This window comes from Balaenoptera physalus (assembly GCF_965194825.1).
Source record: "Balaenoptera physalus genome assembly, chromosome: 17".
Classification (NCBI taxonomy): Eukaryota; Metazoa; Chordata; class Mammalia; order Artiodactyla; family Balaenopteridae; genus Balaenoptera; species Balaenoptera physalus.
This window is the reverse complement of record NC_138895.1, coordinates 60,967,382-60,986,578: the sequence shown is the minus strand read 5'-3', so window position 1 is coordinate 60,986,578 and position 19,197 is coordinate 60,967,382. Positions and strand designations below refer to the sequence as shown.

At 33.5% G+C, this 19,197-nt stretch overlaps 1 protein-coding gene across 2 annotated transcripts in view; it reads left to right on the top strand.

The window, feature by feature from the left end:
- CSMD3 (CUB and Sushi multiple domains 3) overlaps positions 1-19,197 on the top strand; it is a 1,197,521-nt gene that overhangs the window by 146,611 nt on the left and 1,031,713 nt on the right. The window lies entirely within an intron of this gene.

Below are 19,197 nucleotides of genomic sequence, written 5' to 3'. Positions count from 1 at the left end.
TTTTGAATGGAAAAATGGAGGGAAATATTTATTGGGTAAAAGTAGTTTATTTTATAAAGGATGCTTAACATTTGTGGTGCAATTATAATAAAGTCATATTTGCCATCCAATTATTATTCATTTGGAAATATATCATCCCATGAACAAATTAACTCCATATGTCTGACTTCATAACTCTAGTATATTAATATTATCTCTGCAAAAAGTGAATTTAAATTGAATTGTACCTCTTTAGAGTGGTTAAAGGTATTTTGATTTTTAAAATTCTTACCTCAGGGCTTCATTCTTTATGGGCATAACTCTTAGTAAAGTGAAAGATTAACATGTAACGTGTCTTTCAGCAGTATGTACCCAATTTTAATATACAACAATATGCAAAATACTTAAAATCAATATTTATATGATGGCAGAATACATTAATTTTAGATAATGTGTATGGTTTATAAAGTCTAAATATCTGAAAAGTAGACTTTCATATCATCAACTGAGACATTCATGTTTCTGTCCACACAAATGAAATTATTTATTTTTAAGTTAGTTGATAAAACAGATATGAAAATTAGCTGGCACACTGATTGTTTATAAGTGTTTCTTTAGAATTTCTTGTTAGAAAATAGAATATCTAGACATATGATGATAATTTTTGCTGTCTTATCAAAAACTCTTTTTAAACATAAATGAACTCTAATTCAACCAACAAATTAAAAATGCCAGACACTGCATATTTCATTTAGCCCTAGATTTTTACCAATGTATGCATATTTTTCCTTAACTGTAGTATAGTGGTTTTTTTTAATTCTAATTCAAAATATTCTAAGCAGATAATTTGTAAGAATTAAAGACCCTTACATACTTGACTACGTTTGAGTTATGATTCTGTGATTCTGTTACTTTTTCTAGTAGTTGTTACTGTGTACTTGCCTTCCTGATCTACAGGAATCAGATTATCAATATTAAGTTTTTATACATTCACCAGTCTTCCATATTCTTTTGCATTGATTTTTCCCATTTTAAATAAATATTTGATATATATTATCTTACACTTTTAGTAAGAAAACATGTAACATAGTGGGAAAGTTGTTGGACCAGGAGATAAGACCTGCATTATAGAGTTAGGTTTGTTGTTCATTGGCTGTTTGAGCAATCCACACCATCTGTTTGTGTTTAAACTGGAAGAATTAGTAATACAGAAAATACTGTCCATTTCACTGTGCTCTTCTGAATATCTCATGAGATAATGTATATGAAACTGCTGCACGAATATATAATGCTTTTAGTATATATTTCAACTGTTTGCAGTCAGAATGACACTTTAAAATGTCTGGGTTGTTTCCAACCACATGTCTGTACAACGAAAAGGTCACTAGATTGATTACAGGTGAGGTTCTACTTTTCTTTTTTTTTTTTTTTGCTCTACATTTATTTACTGAGGATTTCTAACTTCATTTTCTACCTCCTTTTACTCTGTTAAATTATTAATATCGAGTCATTTCAAAGATATACAGTATGGCAGACATGTCGATGGTGCTATTTCATCATCATTGCTAGTATCATGAAAAGTTCCACGTCTTTTGTTCATGATACAGCATTAAGTCAAGATAGAAAACATCCAGCACTGCATGTCATGTGTGTGTGCTTGCCTGCACTAGTGGGTGTATGTAGGTGTGGTGTGGGTGTCTGCCTTCACCTGTACACATCCAATCAGGCTATGAAAGAAAACGGAAGATGCTTCTTAGACTTTCAAGTAAGCGAAATTGATGTATATAAAACTAAAAGCACAAAGAGTTTTGTATATTTCTTTTACATCAGCAATGTATGATATATTGTTGGTATAAATATGAAAAAAAATAAAGCTCTCCAAATGTTACCTGGTAGTTTCTATCAATTCATTGATAGTATTGTTTGTACAAGGATCTATTCTCTCTAGATCCTCTCCAAAATGAGAAAATATTTTTATTTTACACCCCTTCTTTTTTTTTTAAGCAATTGTGGCCTCTGGGAAGTTAAAAGATGGTAAGATGGGGAAAATAAATTTATTATTCCCATTCTTTCTTTCCTAATCTGTAAATAGGGAATAATAACATTTAATTTACAGAGCATATATAAGGATTACACACTGTATATTATATTTGTTATATTTAACTTCTCCCCTGTTCAAACAATGTGAAAAGATTCCTACTATTATCATCATCATTTTACAGCTTGGAAAATGAGACTTACATTACTTGCCCAAGGTTAACACTGTTAAAAGTAGCCAGAGGCAGGATCATTATTGCAATTCAGATTTGTCTGAGTTCTGAGCTTACGCTTGTAATAAATCAATCAATTAATTAATTGATTAATTACAAAAAAATTATATATATAAATAAGTAATATATATATATCTCCATGGTTTATTTATTGATTAAAGCCTATTTTTTCTTAGCAATATTAGGTAAAATTTAATGAATTAGATAAATAAAAACAATTTTTTAAAACTGTATAGTAGAACATATAAAGATATAAACAAATATAAATTATAAGTTTATTCTTGGTATTTGTTTTATGAACTCAGTTCTAATGTTCTCTATAGCATGTTGGTCATTGTTGATGTACAATATATCTATTGGTCTTTATGCCTAAAGAAATACTGTTGCTAATATTATAGAGCTGATTTTAATTAGCAAGACGGGGAAAAAATCCAGTGTATAACCTACAGCTCCTTCCAGACTGTGTTTTTACACAGTCTGCTCTTTGATTAGAAGTCTAATCAGCTCCTGGCAGTTTGATTTATTTTTGTGTTTGTCCCTTTGACTCACTGCTTTCTTGCTTTTTCTTTCTCTCACATCCTCACTTAATACATGTCCTTATGGTATGTCTGCTATTCTCTATCTTTCAGAAATTGATAATCATGTTTTGTTACTTTCTGTGAACTCCAATAGACTTTTTAAAATCAGCTTGCTATACTTGCATTGTAATAACACAGAAAAGATGATTTGTAGGTCTTATACTTGCTTGTATAAGAGGTATATTGGGTTTGGTGATCACAATTTCCTATATTTAAACTATTTTCTATAACTCCAGTTATTGAAGAGTCTGCTTGTTTTCCTCTAAGTTTTTTAATTTATTAAATAAAAACTGATACTGGTGGCTGAATTTGATACTTACAGCAATGCACCATTAGAGAACTCCTTTAGTTATATCTTTAGCTTAAAACAAATTTGGTCTGCTTGATGTAAAAAGAGGAATTGTAAGCTTTGCTTACTTTTTTATGCTAATATTGTATTTTCTCAATAGAAAAGTTATAGCAAAAGGTAAAAAGAAAAAAAAAATCACTCAATCTCGTGAAGCAGAGACATATATTTGTATATTTAGGACCATACTATACATGCTATTTTATGTTCATATTTAGTCTCCTTGAAATAATATATACATATTTCACATGTGATTAGAATTATTGTAAGTATCAAATTTAGTGGATACTTGTCTTACTATAAGCATGGTTCATTTAATTATTCTATTATAAAATATATTGGTTTTTCCTTTCATAATTAATGCAGATATCAGAATTAGCATTAATTCAGATAACAGCTTCACATTACCACTCCTAGGTGAAAAGTGTTCTGGAAAAAGAGCATTTCATTCTAACTTCAATCATGAAAAGTGGCATGGAGAAGGTGGAGTATCAGTCAAATGACAGAATATATCATAGCATCAAAATATTTTATTCACATATTTTACTATTAAAAACAAAGTTAGTTTTAAGAATAATTAATTTTCTAGATAAATGATTTCTTTGTAATTTAAAAATGAAGTACAGAGAGACCTTCAAGATGGCAGAAGAGTAAGACGTAGAGATCACCTTCCTCCCCACAAATACATCTACATGTGGAACACCTCCTACACAACACCTACTGAACGCTGGTAGAAGACCTCAGACTTCCCAAAAGGCAAGAAACTCCCCACGTACCTGAGTAGGGCAAAAGGAAAAAGAAAAAACAGAGACAAAAGAATAGGGACTGGACCTGCAACACTGGGAGGGAGCTGGGGAGGAGGAAAAGTTTCCACACACTAGGAAGCCCCTTCATTGGCGGACACGGGGGGTGGTGGGGGAGAAGTTTCAGAGCCACGGAGGAGAGCACAGCAAAGAGATTCCCGCACAGAGGATGGGTGCCGAACAGCACTCACCAGCCCAAGAGGCTTGTCTGCTCACCCGCCAGGACAGGTAGGGGCTGGGAGCTGAGGTTCTGGCTTTGGGGGTCAGATCCCTGGAGAGGACTGGGGTTGGCTGCGTGAAGACAGCCTGAAGGGGGCTAGTGCTCCACAGTTAGTCAGGAGGGAGTCCAGGAAAAAGTCTGGAACTGCCTAAGAGGCAAGAGATCATTGTTTCACTGTGTGTGAGGAGAGGAGATTCAGAGCACTGCCTAAACAAGCTCCAAAGATGGGCGCGAGCTACGGCTACCAGCACGGACCCCAGAGACGGACATGAAATGCCAAGGCTGCTGCTAAAGCCACCAAGAAGCCTGTGTGCAAGCACAGGTCACTATCCACACCTCCCCTCCCGGGAGCCTGTGCAGCCTGCAACTGCCAGGGTCCCATGATCCAGGGACAACTTCCCCAGGAGAACAAGGTGGGCCTCAGGCTGTTGCAATGTCTCGCTGGCCTCGGCCACAGCAGGCTTGCCACGCATTCCGTACCCCACCTTCCTTCCCTGGCCCGAGTGAGCCAGATCCCCCTAATCAGCTGCTACTTTAACCTCGTCCTGTCAGGGTGGGAACAGACACCCTAGGGTGACCTACACACAGAGGAGGGGCCATATCCAAAGCTGAACGCCAGGAGATGCGCGAACAAAGAAGAGAAAGGGAAATCTCTCCCAGCAGCTTCAGGAGCAGTGGATGAAATCTCGATAATCAACTTGACGTACCCTGCATCTGTGGAATACCTGAATAGAAAACGAATCATCCCAAAATTGAAGCGGTGGACTTTGGGAGCAATGAGATATTTTTTTTTCTCCTTTTTCTCTTTTTCCATGTGGCTGACAGGGTCTTGGTGTTCCGGCGATTTGTCAGGCCTGTGCCTCTGAAGTGGGAGAGCCGAGTTCAGGACATTGGTCCAGCAGAGACCTCCCAGCTCCACATAATATCAAACGGTGAAAGCTCTCCCAGAGATCTCCATCTCAACGCTAAGACCTAGCTCCACTCAATGACCAGCAAGCTACAGTGCTGGATATCCTATGCCAAACAACTAGCAAGACAGGAACACAGCCCCACCCATTAGCAGAGAGGCTGCCTAAAATCAAAATAAGGTCACAGACACCCCAAAACACACCATCAGATGCGGTCCTGCCCACCAGAATGACAAGATCCAGCCTCATCCACCAGAACACAGGCACCAGTCCCCTCCACCTGGAAGCCTACACAACCCACTGAACCAACCTTAGGCACTGGGGGCAGACACCAAAAACAATGGAAACTACGAATCTGCAGCCTGCGAAAAAGAGACCCAAAACACAGTAAGTTAAGCAAAATGAGAAGACAGAGAAACACACAGCAGATGAAGGAGCAAGGTAAAAACCCACCAGACCAAACAAATGAAGTGGAAATAGGCAGTCTAGCTGAAAAAGAATTCAGAGTAATGAGAGTAAAGATGATCCAAAATCTTGAAAACAGAATGGAGAAAATACAGAAACGTTTAACAAGGACCTAAAAAAAACTAAAGAGCAAACAAACAATGATGAACAACACAATAATGAAATTTAAAATTCTCTAGAAGGAATCAATAGAAGAATAACTGAGGCAGAAGAATGGATAAGTGACCTGGAAGATAAAATAGTGGAAGTAACTACTATAGAGCAGAATAAAGAAAAAAGAATGAAAAGAATTAAGGACAGCCTCAGAGACCTCTGGGACAACATTAAATGCACTAACATTCAAATTATAGGGGTCCCAGAAGAAGAAGAGATAAAGAAAGGTACTGAGAAAATATTTGAAGAGATTATAGTTGAAAACTCACCTAATATGGGAAAGGAAATAGTTAATCAAGTCCAGGAAGTGCAGAGAGTCCCATACAGGATAAATCCAAGGAGAAACATGCCAAGACACATATTAATCAAATTAGCAAAAATTAAATACAAGGAAAAAAATATTAAAAGCAGCAAAGGAAAACAACAAATAACATACAAGGGAATCCCCATAAGATTAACAGCTGATCTTTAAGCAGAAACTCTGCAAGCCAGAAGGGAGTGGCAGGACATATTTAAAGTGATGAAAGGGAAAAAACTACAACCAACATTACTCTACCTAGCAAAGATCTCATTCAGATTCAACGGAGAAATAAAAACTTTAATAGAAAAGCAAAAGTGAAGAGAATTCAGCACCATCAAATCAGTTTTACAACAAATGCTAAAGGAACTTCTCTAGGCAGGAAACACAAGAGAAGGAAGAGACCTACAATAACAAACACAAAACAATTAAGAAAATGGTAATAGGAACATACATATTGATAACTACCTTAAATGTAAATGGATCAAATGCTCCAACCAAAAGACACAGACTGGCTGAATGGATACAAAAACAAGACCCATATATATGCTGTCTACAAGAGACTCACTTCAGACCTAGGGGACACATACAGACTGAAATTGAGGGGATGGAAAAAGATATCCCATGCAAATGGAAATCAAAAGAAAGCTGGAGTAGCAATTCTCATATCAGACAAAATAGACTTTAAAATAAAGACTATTACAGGAGACAAAGAAGGACACTACATAATGAACAAGGTATCAACCAAAGAAGAAGATATAACAATTGTAAATATTTATACATCCAACATAGGAGCACCTCAATACATAAGGCAAATGCTAACAGGAATAAAAGGGGAAATCTACAGTAACTCAATCATAGTAGGGGACTTTAACACCTCACTTTCACCAATGGACAGATCACCCAAAATGAAAATAAATAAGGAAAGACAAGCTTTAAATGATACATTAAACAAGATGGACTTAATTGATATTTATAGGACATTCCATCCAAAAACAACAGAATACACTTTCTTCTAAAGTGCACATGGAACATTCTGCAGATTAGATCATATCTTGGGTCACAAATCAAGCCTTGGTAAATTTAAGAAAATTGAAATCTTATCAAGTATCCTTTCCGACAACAACACTATGAGACTAGATATCAATTATGGGGAAAAAAATCTGTAAAAAATACAAACACATGGAGGCTAAACAATACACTACTTAATAACCAAGAGATCACTGAAGAAATCAAACAAGAAATAAAAAATACCTAGACACAAAAGACAATTAAAACACAACGACCCAAAACCTATGGGATGCAGCAAAAGCAGTTCTAAGACAGAAGTTTATAGCAATATAATTCTATGTCAGGAAACAAGAAACATCTCAAATAAACAACCTAACATTAAACCTAAAGCAATTAGAGAAAGAAGGAAAAAAAAAAAAAAAACCCAAAGTTAGCAGAAGGAAAGAAATCATAAAGATCAGATCAGAAATAAATGAAAAAAAAAAGGAAGGAAACAAAGCAAAGATCAGTAAAACTAACAGCTGGTTCTTTAAGAAGATAAATAAAATTGATAAACCATTTGCCAGACTCATCAAGAGAAGACTCAAATCAACAGAATTATAAATGAAAAAAGAGAAGTAACAACTGACACTGCAGAAATACAAAGGATCATGAGAGACTACTACAAGCAACTATACGCCAATAAAATGGACAACCTGAACAAATGGACAAATTCCTAGAAAAGCACAACCTTCCGAGACTGAACCAGGAAAAAATAGAAAATAGAAACAGACCAATCCCAAGCACTGAAATTGAAACTGTGATTAAAAATATTCCAACAAACAAAAGCCCAGAACCAGATGGCTTCACAGGTGAATTGATCAAACACTTAGAGAAGAGCTAACACCTATGCTTCTCAAACTCTTCCAAAAAATTCCAGAGGAAGGAACACTCCCAAACTCATTCTACGAGACCACCATCACCCTGATACCAAAACCAGAGAAAAATGTCACAAAGAAAGAAAACTACAGGCCAATATCACTGATGAACATACATGCAAAAATCCTCAACCAAATAATAGCAAACAGAATCCAACAGCACATTAAAAGGATCATACAACATGATCAAGAGTGTTTTATCCCAGGAATGCAAGGATTCTTCAACATATGCAAATCAATCAATGTGATACACCATATTAACAAACTGAAGGATAAAAGCCATATGATTATCTCAATAGATGCAGAAAAAGCTTTTGACAAAATTCAACACTCATTTATGATAAAAACCCTCCAGAAAGTAGGCATAGAGGGAACTTACCTCAACATAATAAGGGCTATATATGACAAACCCACAGCCAACATCATTCTCAATGGTGGAAAACAGAAACCATTTCCAGGAAGAACAGGAACAAGACAAGGTTGACCACTCTCACCACTATTATTCAACATAGTTTTGGAAGTTTTAGCCACAGCAATCAAAGAAGAAAAATAAATAAAAGAAATCCAAATCAATAAAGAAGAACTAAAGCTGTTGCTGTCTGCAGATGACATGATACTATACATAGAGAATCCTAAAGAAAACTACTCTACCAGAAAACTACTAGCGCTAATCAATGAATTTGGTAAAGTAGCTGGATACCAAATTAATGCATAGAAATCTCTTGCATTACTACACACTAATGATGAAAAATCTGAAAGAGAAATTAAGGAAACACTCCCATTTACCATTGCAACAAAAAGAATAAAATACCTAGGAATAAACCTACCTAAGGAGACAAAAGCCCTCTATACAGAAAGCTATAAGACACTGATGAAAGAAATTAAAGATGATACAAACAGATGGAGAGATATACCATGTGCTTGGATTGGAAGAATCAACACTTTGAAAATGACTATACTACCCAAAGCAATCTACAGATTCAATGCAATCCCTATCAAACTACCAATGGCATTTTTCACAAACTAGAACAAAATATTTCACAATTTGTATGGAAACGCAAAAGACCCCGAATAGCCAAAGCAAGGTGAGAAAGAAAATCAGAGCTGGAGGAATCAGAATCCCTGACTTCAGACTATAATACAAAGCTACAGGAATCAAGACAGTATGGTACTGGCACAAAAACAGAAATATAGATCAATGGAACAGGATAGAAAGCCCAGAGATAAACCCACGCACCTATGGTCAACTAATCTATGACAAAGGAGGCAAAGATATACAATGGAGAAAAGATAGTCTCTTCAATAAGTGGTGCTGGGAAAACTGGACAGCTACATGTAAAAGAATAAAATTAGAATACTCCCTAACACCATACACAAAAATAAACTCAAAATGGATTAGAGACCTAAATGTAAGACTGGACATTATAAAACTCTCAGAGGAAAACATGGGAAGAACACTCTTTGACATAAATCACAGCAAGATCTTTTTTGATCCACCTCCTAGAGTAATGGAAATAAAAACAAAAATAAACAAATGGGACCTAATGAAACTTCAAAGCTTTTGCACAGCAAAGGAAACCATAAACAAGACGAAAAGACAACCCTCAGAATGGGAGAAAATATTTGCAAATGAATCAACGGACAAAGGATTAATCTCCAAAATATATAAACAGCTCATTCAGCTCAATATTAAAGAAACAAACACCCCAATCCAAAAATGGGCAGAAGACCTAAATAGACATTTCTCCAAAGAAGACATACAGATGGCCACGAAGCACATGAAATGATGCTCAACGTCACTAATTATTAGAGAAATGCAAAATCAAAACTACAATGAGGTATCACCTCACACCAGTTAGAATGGACATCATCAGAAAATCTACAAACAACAAATGCTGGAGAGGGTGTGGAGAAAAGGGAACCCTCTTGCACTGTTGGTGGGAATGTAAATTGATACAGCCACTATGGAGAACAATATGGAGGTTCCTTAAAAAACTAAAAATAGAATTACCAGATGACCCAGCAATCCCACTACTGGGCATATACCCAGAGAAAACCATAATTCAAAAAGACACATGCACCCGAACGTTCATTGCAGCACTATTTACAATAGCCAGGTCATGGAAGCAACCTAAATGCCCATCAACAGACGAATGGATAAAGAAGTTCTGGTATATATATATACAATGGAATATTACTCAGACATAAAAAGGAACGAAATTGAGTCATTTGTTGAGACGTGGAGGGATCTAGAGACTGTCATACAGAGTGAAGTAAGTCAGAAAGAGAAAAACAAATATCGTATATTAACGCATGTATGTGGAACCTAGAAAAATGGTACAGATGAGCTGGATTGCAGGGCAGAAGTTGAGACACAGATGTAGAGAACAGACATATGGACACCAAGGGGGGGAAAACTGCGGTGGGGTGGGGATGGTGGTGTGCTGAATTGGGCGATTGGGATTGACATGTATACACTGATGTGTATAAAATTGATGACTAATAAGAATCTGCAGTATAAAAAAACAAACAAACAAAACAACTAATACTAAACTTTCATTGGGTTATTTGTATGGAAATATGTTAATATAAATGTTTCAGCCATTACATGAAATTTCTAAAAATCTTATATGTTCTGGTATAATGTTATAAGTCATAATCCTAGTTATTACTTTAAAATATATATCTCAGAAATAACTAATTTTCTTGTCAACTGCATTATTATGAACTTTCATCAAATCTTTAAAAAAATAAATAAATAAAATATTAAAAAAAAGAAACGATAAATATTTCATATTATTATAAAGCATGACAAAAAATGTATAGAAAGAGATAAGATATGGTTCCATAAATAAAAACATTTTCTGTGATTAAAATATACTTCAAACAAAATAAATATTTAAAGAATTATCAGAGGAAATAATTTACTATATATATGTATATATATATACACACACACATGTATATACACATACACATATGAAACACAAAGGCTTGATGTGTTTAATATAAATAACTTTTAGAAATTAATTGAAAATTATAATCATATATATAGAAATATACAAAAATACGAACAGTGAGTTCACATAAGGAAAATGTTAAAATGCTAACATACAATAAGTAACTAGTAAAAATAAATCTTTCTAGTGATTTGAAAAAATAAGTAAAAGTAACTATGTAATTATTTTCAAACAGAAAATTGTCTAAGACTTGAGAAATTGTAAACACTGTCAGTGAAGATATTTTGGTACTTTTCTGCCTGACTAGTGGGAATATCAGTCTGTGCATGATTTCTGAAAGATAATTGTATTAGATATCAAAGGAATTTATCATAAATAAAACTCTAAATATCTGCCTCTCCATGTTAGATTTTCTTTGCTTTTTTTTTTAAAGTAGCAAAATCATGAATGTTTAAAGATAATGAGTGATTAATAAGCAAAGGAGAAAATGCAGCAATTAGAAAACAAGGCTTATAAGAATAATTTATGGATGGGGTAAATGTTCATGACATATTACCGGCTAGAGTAAAAAACAGACTTCAAAACAGTACATATAATAATATAATAATACAGCTTGTACATGTTGTGTCTGTCTGTCTTTGTGTATTCGTGAACTGAAGGATTTATTACAAAATGGCAACTGTGGTCATCTCATGGTGATGGGGTTATGAGGATTTTTTTCCTTTTTTGCTGGTCTTTGATTTCTAAGACTTTTACCTTTAACATCTAGTGGCATTAGAAAAAAATATATTCTGGTTCCTTTATACCTCTTCCAAATTTCAAGAATATTTTCCCACTATATATCACCTAATGATCTAGAGTTTAAATTTCAAACTGGAAGAGATGAGTATCAGTATAAAAATGAACATTGACTAATTTCAAGCTCAATAATTTAGACCTTCAAATGAATCAGAACCATATCATGAAAGTTTATATTTGAACTTTTCAAATTTACAATCTAAGTTTACATACTAAAATAATAATGAAAAAGCAATTGTGAAGAAAAAAGTACTTTTTCAAATTAAAAAATATGACATGTAAATAATTATGTGTGTATATCAAAATTAATTTTTTTCTCAGCAATTATTTTATTGTCCAGATAATAGCTCTAAATCAATAGAAGCAAACTTTAAGTGTGCATATTTATATATGCACATCTCGTTCTTGATGTTGACTAAAGGAGAAAACATTGAAATATATTTTGAATTGTTTAAATTAATAAGTATGTTATTAAAGTTCAAACTTTAAAATTGAGGCATACATTTTCTACAGCTCAGTATTTACATCTTAAGCAGTAAATTAAGTATTGATAAAATATACTCATGTAACCCACACCCTTATTAATATACATTTTTATAACCCCAGAAAGTTCTATAGTATTTCTTTCCAGTCAATGTCTATCTTCACAAGCAACTACTAGTTTACTTCATCAGGAATTAGTTTTGCCCCTTCTAAATATTCATATAAATTGAATTTTACAATATGTATTGTTTTCTTTCTGGTCTTTTTCACTCAGCATAATGTTTGTAAGATTCATCCACATTGTGTGTGCCAACAGTTTGTTCCTTTTTGTTGTTGAGTAACATTTTATTTTATGAATTGTTCATTCTCCTGTTGAACATTTGGACTGTTTTAAGTTTTGGGATACTCTTCGTAAAGATCCAACGAACATTCATGCATAAGTCTTTTTGTGGATACATTTTCATTTGTCTTAGATAAATATCTAGCAGGGAAATTGTTGAGTTACTGGGTAAATATATGTTTAATTTCATTTAAAAAACTCCCAAACAGGTTTCCAAAGTGGTTGCCCCGTTTTTATTACACCATCATTGTATGGGAGCTCTGATTATTCCACATCTTCAATAATATTTGAGAATGTCAATCTTCATTGTTTTTATTTTTCATCTCTGTGATCGCTAGTCACTTTTTTATGTACTTACTGACCCTTTATTGATATATCTTATAACGTGTTCAAATATTTTCCTGTTTTTTAATTGGGTGTTTCATTTGTCTTTATAAGTTATATGTGTATTTATACAATCTTTATACCATTTTTTAACAAATATATACATTACAAATGTTTTCTTTCAATCTATGACTTGCTTTTTCATTTTCTTTCACTTTCTTTAGATTAGCTGAAGTTTTAAATTTTGACAAAGTCCAATTTAATTAATATTTTATTTTTTAGTGCTTTGTAAACAGTCTGACAAATATTTGCTTATCCAAAGATGGAAAGATCTTCTCCTGTATTTTTTTCTGAAGCTTTAAAATTCTAGATTTGATATTTAGGTCTATGATCAGTCTTGAAGGTGTGAAAGCATCTAGGTTCATTTTAGTCTATGTGGGTATTATACTAAACAAGAATGAACATGGCCTATGTTTTAAAGAATCTTAGAATTGACAACTAAATAATGTGTGCTAGCTGGCTGCTTCTGAGCACAGTTAAAATTAAGCATATTTAAAGTAATTTTTAAAACATGATTGTTTGATTAAATAAATTTTGCTACAGAAGGCCTGTCTTATTTTTTTCTCCCTATCTCTATGATAAAACTATCCTTTACCTCTTTAGTTTTTTATTACTTAGTGTAAATTATCTATAATCAATAGTGTGATTATCTATAATCAATTTAACCTTTTGTTCATAGACACAAAATACACTTCATTACTGTTGCTAAATTCTCTGAACTCCATTTATCCCCTTATTGTTATTGATTATCAGTGATTCACCCAGCATTTTTTCTCAGTGCAGTGAGGAATAGATATAAAAGATGTAATATTTTCTGTCGCTATTTCTTGTTTATATTACAAATTCGCTGGATTCATGACATAACCATAGAATTCACAAGCCTAAGTGACATAATCAAGGAATAGTAATTAGAATTAATAAACAACAGTCTGTAGCTAGAATTCCCACTTGTGTAATTGGTAGACTTTCCTCCTTCAGAAAATGTTGGCTGTGTCCCCATAAACGTTCTTGAGCAATCACTATAGTTCTCTTCTTTCATGATTAATCTTGTCTCTTTTCTTCTCTCCTTTGTTCTCTGAGTTTCTCCTATAACCTCTCATGTTAAAATCTCTTCATCCTAATCGCTGCTCCTTTCAGTGCAACACAGTGATCTGTCTCCTTTCCTGTAGGTATAATGTTGAGGTAGAAAACAACTTTCCCACAAAAATTATTAGAAAATTTCTAAATGACTTGTTAGACCATAGAAACAAATGGCCATAGGGTATACTCTATGGCAGTGCACTCCACTGTTTTAACTGTACTTCCAAGTCCCTGTCTCCAGGCTATCAGAAAGGTTTGACTAAGAGTGATACAACCCAATCCAGTTTGCTGTCTCTATAGATTTCCACCTTCAGAGTAAGAATCAGTCCTTGTATCCTGATTATCTCTCTCATATAACACAATGTCTGGGAAATGCAGATATGCTACCGCCTGACTCCAGGGCGTAGGTAGTGTGTGTGGGGGGGGGGGGGGGGGAGGGGGGGTAATTGCATGTGTGATATTAACAACTGTATACTCAATAAATAAAGAGAAGTAACACCAGGTTTTTCTCATTTATCTCTTATATTAATGAGATCCAAATGGCAACATGAATTTTGCTTATTGTTAATCCAAATATGACCTTAGTAATTGCACTGTATAGAAAATACAAATGAATCAATGGACAAAGGATTAATCTCCAAAATATATAAACAGCTCATGCAGCTCAATATTAAAAAAACAAACAACCCAATCCAAAAATGGGCAGAAGACCTAAACAGACATTTCTCCAAAGAACACATACAGATGGCCAAGAAGCACATGAAAAGCTGCTCAACATCACTAATTATTAGAGAAATGCAAATCAAAACTACAATGAGGTATCACCTTACTCCAGTTAGAATGGGAAACATCAGAAAAGCTACAAACAACAAATGCTGGAGAGGGTGTGGAGAAAAGGGGACCCTCTTGCACTGTTGGTGGGAATGTAAATTGATACAGCCACTATGGAGAACAATATGGAGGTTCCTTAAAAAACTAAAAATAGAATTACCAGATGACCCAGCAATCCCACTACTGGGCATATACCCAGAGAAAACCATAATTCAAAAAGACACATGCACCCGAACGTTCATTGCAGCACTATTTACAATAGCCAGGTCATGGAAGCAACCTAAATGCCCATCAACAGACGAATGGATAAAGAAGTTCTGGTATATATATATACAATGGAATATTACTCAGACATAAAAAGGAACGAAATTGAGTCATTTGTTGAGAAGTGGATGGATCTAGAGACTGTCATACAGAGTGAAGTAAGTCAGAAAGAGAAAAACAAGTATCGTATATTAACGCATATATGTGGAACCTAGAAAAATGGTACAGATGAACCAGTTTGTGGGGCAGAAATTGAGACACAGATGTAGACAACAAACTTATGGACACTAAGGGGGGAAGCAGCAGGGGGTGGGGGTGGGAGTGTGATGAATTGGGCGATTGGGATTGACATGTATACACTGATGTGTATAAAATTGATGACTAATAAGAACCTGCTGTATAAAAAAAAATTTAAAAAAAAGGAAATACAGACTCCACAAAACACAGAAATTGAGAATAGAAATGGGTTTTTCTATGGACGAGCTTGAAAAAATTGTTATATTGTGGCTAGTATTCTCCTCCCCCATATTTTAGTTTACTTAAGATGTATTTCATTGCCATAGGGCATACAAGCTAATTAGAAAAAATGCCAATTAAAATTTTGAGGCACCTTAGGTAGTTAATGACTCTTCTCCTTAGATATCATTCTTCACTTTGTAGCATTCAAATTAATGACTGGATAGATCTCAAGGACAGACAGCGTTTCTAGAACTTTTTGTCAACATAAAAGACTCTTTCAAATCTGAGTAAGGCAAGGATTCAAGAGTATACACAATCATTTGTTGTTTATCCTAGGCATGTTGCCAAAAAGAATTGAGGTGGCTTTTAGTAAAGAAATAGACTAAATTAAACCATTAAAACACGGGTCAAAACATGAAACATAAGATGTCATCATCGAGTTTAACCACTTTGTTCTATGGATTATATTTATTCAATCTTTTACAGCAAAACTATGAAAAGTTTACTTCCGTTAGCCAGTTTTCAGTAAAACAGCACTGATATCCTAAAAGTAAACTACACATGGTGTTATGTCAGTAACTAGCAATATTTCTTGTGTAAGTAACTCATTCTTCATAAACATTCATTTCTCAACTGTAAAATGGCATATCAAAAGGCCTGTTTATCTCACAGAGAGCAACTTGATGTTCTAATAAATATGTTTTTCATAACTAAAAATTTCATTTAGCAACCTAAAACCCTAAATAAAACTTTAAGATTAGGCATCCCAGATTAGCTCTTTTTGAATTCTTTTAGATTTGTTAATATATGCATTCTAAGGGGATCTATAGATATTCTGTATCTGTTAAAAACTAACATCTTCTGAATACACAGGCTATATCAGGCTATTTATACGCAACTCTCATAACATCATTTCAGATATTCTTCCCAATACTCTTATTATACAGATGAGAAAAATTTCAGAAGTATCAATAACTTTCACAAGATAAAAAAATTAGGTTTCCGAGAGACTGAAGTTTGAATCTAAATAGGTTAGAGCACAGCTCATTGGTTACATTTATTTTTATTTTTCAATTATACCATTTTTGAATGATGGATAAGATTTACTTTAAACTAGACAACTATAGAATCAGATAACTTTTATTAACCATTTATTTTATTCTGCAATTTTACTAAATCTAAACTAAAAGGTCAAGAGAATTAAAGGGTATAAGAAAAGGACCCATATTCATATCAGGATACACTTTCTAAAAAATTACCCTTTTGCTTTTATGACATAACATACATCCAAAGGCATATATGTGCCATAAAAATGATTGTGTCACAGAGAACTAATCTTTCATAGATGTTTCAATTTGATATTCTAAATATATCTAGAAGATATTGAGCCCTCATAGAAAAAGGATTGAATTTATCAAATAAAAAATATATAATTAAGTGCATGGTCATGTACTTCTTAGAAGACATTTTTATTGTATCTATAACTGGTATTTTTAGAAAAACATTACAAGTTAACTATATATAAATTCAAAAGTGGTATTTAACAAATCCTTAACTTATATTGATTTTATAAAGATTATAATAGTTATTTGGACCAAAGTTTGGAAGGACAAAAAATTAATTTAAAGGATTCAAGAAACAATTATTTTCTAAATAATTTTCCTAACTAAATGCAGATTTTAAAACACTAATATTAGAAAATATCAGTGATCATAAATTTGTACATATACATATACCAAATATAAGGACATTACAAAATCAGTGGCAAGATCTGGTAATAAAATATTATCTTCAAACTTTTATATATTAAAAATTATATAGTATATGTATATTTCTTTAAAGATTTGCTTCTTTGAGGTATTTGTTCAAAAATAAAATTTCAGAATCTTGCCATATATGTGACACTTTTCTTGGTGGATAGAAGGGCTAAAAAATGCATAGAATATGGAACCTTGCCATGAAAGCTACCAATATATTTGTGGTATTTTTTTTTTTAACCTGCATGAACCAATCAGAGCAACCTCATTTCATTCATTTTAAAAGTAATGATTTCTAATTACAAAAGTCAAATATTTTGGGGTGAGATGTGATCACTGGAAAATATTCAAGTAAAAAGAAAAGTAATATTAATACAACCCACTGCCACACAAGATTTATTGTTATACTGGTATTGTTTGATGTGTCAATTTGTATTTCTGCATGAATTTCCTATGTTCACTTTATGCTCTTTTAAAAAATATATTTTATATATAAATATGTAACTATGTAACATACAGATTATGATGCATTATATTAGCATGAACACCAATAAGCCTATAACTTAACAAAGACAGTGACAATATTTGTTTCTTTCCTATCCATCCCTGGCTTCTCACCAGTAACAAGCATTTCCACATTATGGCCATCATTTTCTAAACTTTTTCCAGACATATAGTTCAATCATACATGCATATATCCCTAAACAACATAAAGTTTAATTTTGCTTATTTGTCAGTTTCATAAAAATATATATCATACTGTTATAGTTTTTGGAGACTTGCTTTTTGACTCCACATAATGTTTCTAAGAGTCATCCATGTTGTGGCACATTGCTTTAGTTCATCCATTTTCATTCATCTTTATCCAATCTTATGCATATACTACACTTCACTTATGGATATAATGCACTGTACTGGTTTATTTTCTAAAAGAAAAAATTTGTATTGCTTTCAATTTTGCCATTACAAATAATGTGACTATGAATAAACTTGTATATATTTTCTGGTACAGAGTATAAGAGATTCTCTCAGATTCCAGAGAAGAAGGGCTGCTTCAGTGTATACAGAAAATGCAATTGTTGAAATTTACTCACATTCACATAATGCAAATTGTTTTTCCAAGTGGTTATACCACTTTACAATACCACCAACAATGTATAATGAATAATTTATAATTGACAATGTCTTCATATTGGACATATTCAACACAATATTTTCCAGGGATCTTAATTTTTGAAAATTCTTTGGGTGTAAAAAGCTGTCTCATGGTTTGAATTTGTATTTTTCTGATTGAAATAAATCTTTCCTTAGGTTTATGTGCCACTCCTGAGGGTTTGGATTTAAGGTAGGAAAAAAAGACACGAGTCAAGGAAAATTCTAGGTTTTATTGTCATGAAAAACTGAAAAAAAATCTAGTTATATTTCTCTGGATGAAGAAGATAGAGAATGATCATGTTGGGATGGAGGTTGAAATAAGGAGTTTGGTTTGGTCATGTTAATTTTTAAAGCCTATTAGGCACAGAGGTAGCGATGTCAAGTGAGTATCTGGATACACAAACATGGAGTTGAGGGGAGAAAGAAGCAATGTTAAACCATGATGTTGGATGAGAACACATTGGGACTGAGAGAGAAAATATCTGAGGACTGAGGTATGGGCACTCCAGATACAGAGACCATGGAGATCAGGAAGAAGCAGTGGAGAAGGATGTAGAAGGCAGAGGCCAGGGAAGTAAGAGGCAATAAAGTGAGCATGGTATTTCAGGAGCAAAGAAAGTAGAAGGAGACACAATGAGCCCGTGTTAAGGCTCAAAGTTGCTTTTTATTCTGGCTTGTGATGATTTGGCAATATAATTCCTACAATAATTTAGTAAGACTGTGGCCTTTTTGCTTTCC